Source organism: Suricata suricatta, chromosome X (genome assembly GCF_006229205.1).
Source record: "Suricata suricatta isolate VVHF042 chromosome X, meerkat_22Aug2017_6uvM2_HiC, whole genome shotgun sequence".
Taxonomy (NCBI): Eukaryota; Metazoa; Chordata; class Mammalia; order Carnivora; family Herpestidae; genus Suricata; species Suricata suricatta.
In genome coordinates, this window is record NC_043717.1 from 46,011,141 (window position 1) to 46,023,347 (window position 12,207).

A 12,207-nucleotide genomic window follows, 5' to 3' on the forward strand; every position below is an offset into this window, starting at 1 on the left:
TCTGTCTATTTTCCTTCTTAGGGCTATCCTAAGGAAAAAGCCAAAGTGTGCGTGATGGCGAATCCCATATATCGCTGAGTAGGGAAATAAAATATTCAAAGGCACATCAATACAAACTGAGAGACACCATTAAAAGAATATTTCCTGAAATGACAGGCCCTGGCCTGTCAATAAGCCTCCTTTAACAGAGCAATATCAACAGGTGCACAGTGCACAACGAGCTTTTTAAAGCTGACAAGAGACAGAAAACTAGCAAAAATGACAAAACGAAGGAACTCTCCCCTGAAGAACCTCCAGGAGGAAGTCACAGCCACAGAACTGCTGAAGGCAGATTTGACAACATACCTGATCAAGAATTAAAAAAAAAAAACCTATCATAAAATTAATCTCTGTGGTTGATAAAAGCATCAAAGAAGCAACTTACACAATGACTAGGAACTTTGAAAATAGGTGTGATGAGATGAAAAAGGCTATAAATGAGGTGAATACCTATTGGAGGCAGCCACCTCAAGGATTGACGAGGCAGAGAGAAGAATAGGTGAATTAGAAGATATAGTCATAGCAAAAGAGGAAGCTGAAAAAAAGAGAGAGAAATTGATCCAGGAGCAGGAAAGGAGAATTCGAGACCAGAGGGATAGAATCAAATGGAACAACATCTGTATCATAGCAATTCCTGAAGAGGAAGACAGAGAGAAAGGTTCTGAAAGGATACTAGACCAAATTATAACTGAGAATTTCCCAAATCTGGGAAAAGAAATAGACATTCAAATTCAAGAGGCACAAAGAACCCCCTTAAGACGTAATTGGAATCGACCTTTGGCATGATATATCATAGTAAAACTGACAAAATATAAAGATAAAGAGAGAATTCTGAAAGCAGCTGGGGTTAAAACGACCCTCATGTACAAAGGGAAACCTATCAGAGTGGTGGCAGACCTATCTAATGAAACTTGACAGGCCAGGAAGGAATGGCAGGAAATCTTCAATGTGATGAACAGAAAAAACATGCAGCCAAGAATCCCTTATCCAGCAAAACTGACCTTAACATAGAAGGAGAGATAAAGGTGTTCCCAAATAAACACAAATTGAGAGAATTATTTACCACCAGCCCAGCCCTACAAGAAATCCTAAGAGGGACTCTATGAGGGAAATGTTGCAAAGAATACAAGGTGCCTGAGACACCACGATAAACATGAAATCTAGGGAGAACACAATGACTCTAATCCCACATTTTTCAAGTATATCTCTGAATGTAAATGGACTGAATTCTTCAACCAAATGACACAGGATAGAAGAATGAATAAAAAAAAATCCATCTATTTTCTGTCTACAAGAGACTCATTTTCGACCTGAAGATACCTTCAGGTTGACAATAAAGGGATGGAGAAATATCTATCATGTGACTGGAAGCCAAAAGAAAGGCGGAGTAGCCATACTTGTGTCAGACAAACTGGACTCTAAACTAAAGGCAGAAACAAGAGATGAAGAAGGACATTATATAATAATTACAGGTTATATCCATCAGGAAGAGTTAACAATTATAAAAATCTATGCACCAAATTTGGGAGCGCCCAAATACATCAAACAATTAATCACAGACAGAAACAATCTTATTGATAAGAACGTGCTAATTGCAGGGGACGTTAATGCTCCATTGACAGCAATGGATAGATCAACCAGACAGCAAGTCACTAAAGAAGCAAAGGACCTGAACGACACACTGGACCAGATGGAATCGATAGATATATTTAGAACTCTGCATCCTGAAGTTAAGAAATTCAACTTCTTCTCATGTGCACATGGCACATTCTCCAAGACTGATCACATATTGAGGCATAAAGCAGCCCTCCATAAGTATAAATGAATAGAGATCATACCATGCACACTTACAGATCACAGTGCTATGAACCTTGAAATGAACCACAGGAAAAAGTCTGGAAAACCTCCAAACATGTGGAGGTTAAAAACCACCCTACTAAAGAAGGATTGGGATAATCAGGCAATTAGAGAAGAAATTTAAAAATATATGGAAACAAATGAAAACGAAAATACAACAATCCAAAATCTCTGGGACACAGCAAAGGCCCTCCTAAGAGGAAAGTATTTTGCAGTCCAGGACAATTTCAACAAAGAAGAAAAAGTGCAAATTCAAAATCTATCAGAGCATTTAATGGAACTAGAAGGGAAGCAGCAAGGGCACCCCAAACCCAGCAGAATAAAAGAAATAATAAAAATCAGGGCAGAATTAAACAAGATATAATCCACAAAAACAATTGAACAGATCAAAGTAACCAAGAGTTGGTTCTTTGAAAAAAATAAACAAAATTGATAATCCTCTTGCCAGGCCCATGAGAAAGAAAAGAGAGATCACCCAGACAGACAAAATCATAAACAACAAAGGATATATTACAACCAATTCCTCAGAAATACAAGCAATCATCAGAGATTACTATGCAAAATTATATGCCAACAAACTGGACAACCTAGAAGAAATGCACAAATTCATAAATGCACATGCACTGCCAAAATTCAAACGGGAAGAGATAGAAAGCATGAGTAGACCAATAACCAGTGAAGAATCGTTATCAAAAATCTGCCAACGAGTAAGAGCCCAAGGCCAGATGGCTTCCCAGGGGAATTCTACCAAACATTTAAAGCAGAGCTAATACCCGTTCTTCTGAAACTATTCCAAAAAATAGAAATAGAAGGAAAACTTCCAAACTCATTCTACGAAGCCAGCATCACCTTGATCCTCAAACCAGACAGAGACAGCCAGAAAAGATAACTACAGACTAATATCCGTAATGAATACAAATGCAAAAATACTCAACAAGATATTTGCAAATCGAATTCAACAGCATATAAAAAGAATTACCCACCATGATCAAGCGGGATTCATTCCTGGGTTACAGAGCTGGTTCAGTATTCACAAATCCATCAATGTGATACATCACATTAACAAAAGAAAGGATAAAAACCATATGATCCTGTCGATAGATGCAAAAAAGCATTTGACAATATACAACACCCGTTCTTAATAAAAACCCTTGAGAGAGTTGGAATAGAAAGAACTTATCTAAACATTATAAAAGCAGTTTATGAACAGCCCACAGCTAATATCTTCCTCAATGGGGAAAAACTGAGAGGTTTCCCCCTGAGATCAGGAATACGACAGGGGTGTCCACTCTCACCATTGTTGTTTAACATAGTCGTGGTAGTCCTAGCATCAGCAATCAAACAGTGAGAGGAAATAAAAGGCACCATAATTGGCAAAGAAGAAGACAAACTTTCACTATTCGCAGATGACATGATACTCTACATGGAAAACCTGGCAGACTCCAACAGAAGCCTTTTAGGACTGACCATTGAATTCAGTGAAGTTACAGGGTTTAAATTCAATATACAGAAATCAGTTGCATTCCTATACACCAGTAATGAAGCAGCAGAAAGAGAAATCAAGAAACTGATTCCATTCACTATTGCACAAAAAACCATAAAATACCTAGGAGTAAACCTAACCAAGGATGTAAAAGACCTATATAATGAAAACCTTAGAAAACTTATGAAAGAGATTGAAGAAGACACCAAGAAATGGAAAAACCATCCCTGTTCATGGATCGGAAGAATAAACATTGTGAAAATGTCATTACTACCCAAAGCAATCTACACATTCAATGCAATCCCCATCAAAATTGCACCAACAGTCTTCTCAAAGCTAGAAAAAACTATTTTCAAACTTGTATGGAACCGCAAAAGACCCCAAATATCCAAAGTATCACTGAAGAAGAAAACCAAAACGGGAGGCATCACAATCCCAGACTTTAGCCTCTACTACAAAGCTGTCATCATCAAGACAGTATGGTATTGGCACAAAAACAGACACATAGACCCATGGAATAGAATAGAGAATCCAGAACTGGGCCCATAAATGTATGGCCAATTAATTTTTGACAAAGCAGGAAAGAGTATCCTATGGAAAAAAGACTGCCTCTATAGCAGGTAGTGCTGGGATAACTGGACAGCAACATGCAAAAGAATGAAACTAGACCATTTTGTTACCCCATAAACAAAAATAAATTCAAAATGAATGAAGGACTTGAATGTGAGACAATAAACCATCAAAACCCTTGAGGAGAAAGTAGGGAACAACCTCCTTGACCTCAACTGCAGCAATTTCCTACTTGACACATCCCCAAAGGCAAGGGAAATGAAAGCAAAACTGAACTCTTGGGACCTCCTCAAGATAAAAAGCTGCAAAGGAAACAATCAAGAAAATAATAGGCAACCAACAGAATGGGAAAAGATAGTTGCAAATGACATATCAGATAAAGGGCTTGTATCCAAAATCTACAAGGAATCCACCAAACTCCACACCCAAATAACAAATAACCCAGTGAAGAAATGGGCAGAAGACATGAACAGACACTTCTCCAAAGAGGACATTCAGATGGCCTACAGGCACATGAAACGATGCTCAACATCACTCATCATCAGGGAAACACAAATCAAAACCACATTGAGATACCACGTCACGCCAGACAGAGTGGCTAAAATGAACAAATCAAGAGACTATAGATGCTGGTGAGAGTGTGGAGGGACAGGCACCTTCCTACACTGTTGGTGGCAATGTAAACTGCTGCAGCCCCTCTGGAAAACAGTGTGGAGGTTCCTCAAAAAACTATCAATAGACCTCCCTTATGATCCAGCAATAGCGCTGCTAGTAATCTACCCAGCACAGAAGTGCTGATGCATAGGAACACACGTACCCTAGGTTCATAGCAGCACTGTCAACAATAGCCAAATCATGAAAAGAGCCTGAATGTCCATCACCTGATGAGTGGATCAAAAAGATGTGGTATATATATATATATATATATATATATATATATATATATATATACACACACACACACACACATATACAATGGAGTATTATATGGCAATGAGAAAAAATGAAATCTGGCCTTTTGTAGGAAAGTGGATGTACCTCAATGTTGTCATGCGAAATAAGTCAGGCAGAGAAGGACAGATACCATATGTTTGCACTCATAGGTCTATCAAGAGAACCAGAAAAACCTAATGGAGAACCAGGGAGAGGAGAAGAGGTAAACAGTGTTGGCGAGAGAGAGGGACGCAAAACTTGAGAGACCATTGAATACTAAAAGTAACTAGGGTTGAAGGGGATGGGGGAGGGGGAAAAAGAGGTGGTGGTGATGGAGGAAGGCACTTGTGGGGAAGAGTACTGGGTGTTGTATCGGAACCAATTTGACAATATACTATTTAAAAAATATATGTATATATACACAATTGAGTACTACATGGCAATGAGAAAGAATGAAATCTGGCCATTTGTAGCAAAGTCAATGGACCTCGAGGGTGTCATGCTGAGGGAAATAAGTCAGGCAGAGAAGGACAGATACCATATGTTTGCATGTACAGGTCTAACAGGATAAACCTAATAGAAGACCATAGAGAGGGGAAGGGGCAAAGAGTGTTGGGGAGAGAGTGACACAAATCATGAGTGACTATTGAATATGAAAACGAACTGTGGGCTGAAGGGGGAGGGAGAGGAAGGAAGGGGTTAATGGTCATGGAGTTGGGGCACTTGTGGGGAGATATGGAAATCAATTTACCAATAAAATATTATGTAAAAATACACGGAAACAAATGAAAATGAAAATACAACCATCGAAACTCTCTGGAATGCAGCAAAGGCATACCTAAAAGGAAAGTACATCACAATCCAGGCCTATTTCAAGAAACCAGAAAAAGCACACAAACAAAATCTAACCGAGTACCTAAAGGAACTTGAAGCAGAACAGCAAGATCGCAGCAGAAGAAGAGAAATAATAAAGATGAGGGCAGAAATAAACAAGATAGAATCCCACAAAACAGTTGAACAGATCAATAAAACCAAGAGTTAGTTTTTTAGAGTATAAACAAAATTGACAAATCTCTAGTCAGTCTTCTCAAAAAGAAAAATGACAGCACCAAAATAGACAAAATCACGAATGAAAATGGATTTACTGCAACCATTCCCTCAGAAGTATAAGGAAGTATCAGGGAATACTATGAAAAATTAGTCAACAAACTGGACAACCTAGATAAAATGGACAGATTCCTATGTGCACATGCACTGCCAAAATTGAAATGGGAAGAGATAGAAAATCTGAACAGTCCTATAACTAGTGAAGAAATTGAATCAGTTATCAAAAATCTTCCAAGAAATAAAAGGCCTGGGCTAGATGGTTACCCTGGAGAATTCTACTAGACATTTATATCAAGGTAAAACCCATTCTTCCCAAGCTATTCCAAAAAATAGAAATGGAAGGAAAATTTCCAGAATATTCTATGAAGCCAGCATAACTTGGATTCCCAAACCAGACAGAGACCCAGAAAAAAAAGTGAGAGAACTACAGGACTACAGATGAAAAAATCTTCAACAAGATACTTGCAAATCAAATTCAACAACATATAAAAAGAATTATCCACCATGACCTACTGGAATTTATTCCTGGGTTATAGGGCAGGTTCAATATTCACAAATCAATCAACGTGATACATCACATTAACAAAAGAAAAGATAAAAACCATATGATCCTGTTGAAAGATGCAGAAAAAGCATTTGACAAAATACAGCTTCCTTTCATAATAAAGACCCTCAAGAATGTCAGGATAGAAGGAACTTATTTATACATCATAAAAGCCATTTATGAAAAGCCCACAGCTAATATCATCCTTATTGGGGAAAAACTGAGAGTGTGCACCTTCACCCTGAGATCGGGAGCACGACAGGGATGTCTACTCTCACCACTGTTGTTTAACAAAGTGCTAATAAAAGGCATCCAAATTGGCATAGATGAAGTCAAACATTCACTTTTCACACATGACATGACACCCAAATGGAAACCCGACAGACTCTATTAGAAACCTACTAGAACTGAACCATGAATTCAGCAAAGTTGCAGGTACAAAATCAATGTACAGAATTCAGTTGCATTTTTACACACCAATAATGAATCAACAGAAAGAGAAATTAAGAAACATCCCATTCATAATTGCATGAAAAACCATAAAATACCTAGGAATAAACCTAATCAAGGATATAAAAATCTGTATGATGAGAACTATAGAAAGCTTATGAAGGAAAATGAAGAAGACACGAAGAAATGTAAAAACATTCCATGCTCATGGATCGGAAGACTAAACATTGTTAAAATGTCATTATTACCCAAAGCAATTTACACATTCAATCCAATCCCCATTAAAGTTGCACCAGCATTCTTCTCAAAGCTACAACAACCTGGGGCAACTGTGTGTTTCAGTCGGTTGAGCGTCCGGCTTTGGCTCAGGAAATTTTCTCATGGTTCTTGGGTTCGAGCTCCGTGACACATTCTGTGCTGACAGCTAGCTCAGAGCCTGGAGCCTGTCTTCAGATTCTGTGTCTCCCTGTCTCTCTGACTCTCTTTGCTTACGCGCTCTCTCTCTGTTTCTCAAAAATAAATTTTAAAAAAGCTACAAAAACCTTCGAAAATTTGTATAGAACCACAAAAGACCCTTATTGAATAAGAAAACCAAAATGGGAGGCATTACAATCCCAGACTTTAGCCTTTACTACAAATCTGCCATCATTAAGACAGTATGGCATTGGCACAAAAACGCACACATAGACCCATGGAATAGAATAGAGAACCCAGTACTGGACCCACAAATGTATGTCCAATTAATCTTTGACAAAGCAGGAAAGAGGGTCCAATGGAAAAAAGACAGACTCTTTAACAGGTGGAGAACTGGACAACAACCTGCAGAAGAATGAAACTAGATCACTCTCTTACACCAAACACAAAAATAAACCCAAAATGGCTGAAGGACCTGAATGTGAGACAGGAAACCATAAAAACCTTAGAGGAGAAAGCAGGAAGCAACCTCCTTGACCTCAATCACAGCTATTTCTTACTCGACACATCTCCAAAGGCAAGGGAAATGAAAGCAAAAATGAATTATTGGGACCTAATCAAGATAAACCTTCTGCACTGCAAAGGAAAAATTAATGAAACCAATAGGCCAACAACGGAATGGGAAAAGATAGTTGCAAATGACATATCAGATAAAGGGCTACTATCCAAAATCTACAAGGGACTCACCAAACTCCACACCCGAACAACAAATAATCCAGTGAAGAAATGGTCAGAAGACATGAATAAATATTTCTCCAAAGAGGACATCCAGATGACCAACAGGCACATGAAAGGATGCTCAGCGTCACTCATCATCAGGGAAATACAAATAAAGACCACACTGAGATACCACCTCCCACCAATCAGATTATCTAAAATGAACAAATCAAGAAACTATAGATGCTGGCAAGGGTGTGGAGAGACGGGCACCCTCCTACACTGTTGGTGGGAATGTAAACTTGTACAGGCGCTATTGAAAACAGCGTGGAGATTCCTCAAAAATTAACAGTAGAACCCTCCTATGACCCAGCAATAGCACTGCTAGGAATTTACCCAAGGAATATAGAAGTGCTGATGCACAGGGGCACATGTACCCCAATGTTCATAGCAGCACTTTCAACAATAGCCAAATCATAGAAAGAGTCTCAATGTCCATCAACTGATGAATGGATCAAGAAAATGTGGTTTATGTATACAATGGAATACTACATGGCAATCAGAAAGAATGAAATCTGGACATTCGTGGCAATGTGGATGGAACTCAAGTGTGTTATACTAAGCAAAATATGTCAGGCAGGGAAGGAAAGATACCATATGTTTTCACTTAAAATGGAACAGAAGAAACTTAACAGAGGACCGTCGGAGAGAGGAAGGGGGGAAATAGTTAGGGAGAGGGAGGGAGGCAAATCCTTAGAGACTCTTGAATACTGAAAACAAACTAAGGTCTCAAGGGGGAGGTTGAAAGGTGAAGGGGGGTGGTGGACATGGAGGAGGGCACTTGTGGGGAAGAGCTCTGGGTGTTTTATGGAAACTGACTTGACAATAAACTATAAATTTAAAAAATATGTGTAATGTTAGTTGATATTTTCTATACTGTTTTAAAATAAAATCACTATAATGATAAAAAATAATAGTTATACATTCTACCTCCATCCACATCATTACCAATGGCAAGGATTCATTTGATGGACATATAGGCTCTTTTACAATTCGGCTATTCTTGATAATGCTGTTTTATACTTTGGGGTGCTTGTATCTCCTTCAAATATGTTTTTTTGTATCCTTTAAGTAAATACCCTATAGTACAATGGCTGGATCATAGGGCAATTTTATTCTTAGTTCTTGAGGAATGTCCATATTATTCTACAGAGGGGCTAAAACAGTGCATTGCCATCAACAGTACAATAGGGTTCCCCTTTCTCCACGTCTTTGCCAACATTTTGAATCCTGTGTTATTAATTTTAGCTATTCTGACAGGGGTGAAGTGGTATATAATTATAGTTTTGATTTGGATTTCCCCAATGATGAGTGATGTTGACTATCTTTTATGTGTTTATTAGCCATATGGATTTTTTTTTTTGAAAAGTGTCTATTCATGTTTTCTACCATTTCTTCCTCAGATTATTTGTTTTTTGGGTGTTGAGTTTGACAAGCTCTTTATAGATTTTGAATATCAACCCTTAGTTCAATATGCCATTTTCCCATTCTATAAGTTACCTTTTAGTTTTGCTACGCAGAAAATTTTTATCTTGAAGAGGTACCAATAGTTCATTTTTTCTTTTATTTACCTGGCCTCCGGAGACATGTTAAGTAAGGAGCTGCTGCAGCCAAAGGTTGAGTTTGTTCCTGTCTTCTCCTGTAGGATTTTGATAGGTTCTAGCCTCACATTTAGGTATTTGATCCATTTTGAATTTATTTTTGTAGATGGTGTAAGAACGTGGTCCAGTTCCATGCTTCTGCATGTCATTGTCCAGTTTTCCCAGCACCATTTGCTGAAGAGACTTCCATTAAACACTCTTTCCTGCTTGTCGAAAATGAGTTTGCCACATCTTTATGGACCAGTTTCTGGATACTTTATTGAATTCCTCTTTGATCTAGGTGTCTGTTTTTGTGCCAATACCATACTGCCTTGATGATTACAGCTTTGTAGTACAGGCTAAAGTCCGGGATTGTGATGCTTCCATTTTAATCTTTTTCAATATCAATTTGACTATTGAGGGCAGGTTTTTCACTCCTAAGATTTCATCAGAATAATATTACTTTCCATATTTCAACCAATATTAAGAATTAGGTTTTGACATACAAATTGGGGGGTACAAGGCGGCAGCTCCAAGCTCATATCTCCCCACAAAAACTTTGAAACTGTCAGAAACAACTTTGTCAAAACACTGGAAAATAGTTAAAGGTTTACAGCAAACAATTGAATCATAAATCAAGACAGAGATAAATTCAAAATGGTAAAATGATGTGGTGAATTTTTTTAACATTTATTCATTTTTTGAGAGACAGAGAGAGCATGTGAGGGGGGAGGAGCAGAGAAAGAGGGAGACAGAATCTGAAGCAAGCTTTAGGCTCTGAGCTGCCAGCACAGAGCCTGACATGGGGCTCAAACTCACAGACCGCAAGATCATGACCTGAAATAAACTCGGATGCTTTAACGACTGAGCCACCCAGGTGCCAGATTTGGTGAATGTTTACTGGTCCTCACTGCCAACTTCTCACCCCCATACAGCAGTAGTCTTGAAGAGAGAAACCCACACTCCCAGACTGAGATCATGATCTCTGGTTCCAGAAGGAGCAAAGGAGACCTTATTTGCAAATTAGTGTATATATCTGTTCTAACCTGTCTGGAGGCTATTTAAACGATTGATACAGGCTACTTATATCTGTTATTCCTAACTTGGATCTCAGGCCTGAAAAGGAGTGGCCAAATTTCAAAAATAATGCAAACCGACCTTACTAACCACAAATGTCTGGGGAAAAATTATAATTGAAACATTCACTAGACCACGTAAGGCCCATACACAAGAGCTGGAGAGAATATCTTTGGGAAAATAATATATTTGAAAGCAACAGTATATATAGCAGAATTTCAAATGCTATGTCCAAATACAGAGCAAAAGACATGCTCAGAAAACACCTGAGAAGACCCTAACCTTTCACAGCAGTCTGATTTCTAATTTAAAAGTAAGCCTAGCTAAGTGTTGAAGGAGTGCCCAGGTACAATGCCAATCTACAGACAAGGATAAATGGTGTTATTTGTTTGATTTTTTGGCTCCTTACATTTAAGAAAGTCTCCATTAATATACTAGCTTAATGCAAGCTAAAGAACAAAGACTGTAGTGATTGCACACAACAAGGAATAGTCTTAACAAAAATAAAAATGTGACAAACCCTCTAAATAACAGTACTAATACAACCTTCACCAAAAAGCAAACTCTGAGTAAAGTAGACAATCTGAATTACAGAGATATCATTAAAATATTAAAATGCCCAGTTTTCAGTAAAAAATCACAAAGCATACAAATAAACAGTAAAATATGGCTCATTTATACATAGATACAACCTTTTTTCCATGTGATGAGGACTTTTAGGATTTACTATCCTACTAAATTTCAAATATGCAATACGGTACCATTAATTATTGTCACCATGCTGTACATTATATCCCTATGATATATTTACTATATAACTGGAAGTTTTCACCTTTTGACTCATTCTTTCCAATTTTCCCCACACCCTGTTTCCTACTTCTGGCAGTTACCAATCTTATATATATATATATATATATATATATATATATATACACGCATATGTATGTATATGTATGTATATATATATACACATATATATATCAGTTATTTTTCTCTTTAGATTCCTCATATATAAGTGAGACCATACATTATTTCCCTTTCTCTGATTTATTTCATATAACACAATGTCCTCAAGTTCCAGCCATGCTTTTACAAAGGGTAAGATTTCATTCTGGTTTAAAAATGTTAATTTATTTTTGAGAGAGAGAGAGAGAGAGAGAGAGAGAGAGAGAGAGAGCAAGAAGAGAGAGAGAGAGAGAAAGAGAGAGAGAGAGAGAGAGAGATTCCCAAGCAGGCTCCAAACTGTCAGTGTAGAAACTGATGCAGAGGTCGAAACCCACGAGTTGTGAGATCATGACCTGAGCCAAAGTCAGATGCTTAACAGACTAAGCCACCCAGGTGCCCTCTAATTGACTTTTAAAGTATGAGGATATATA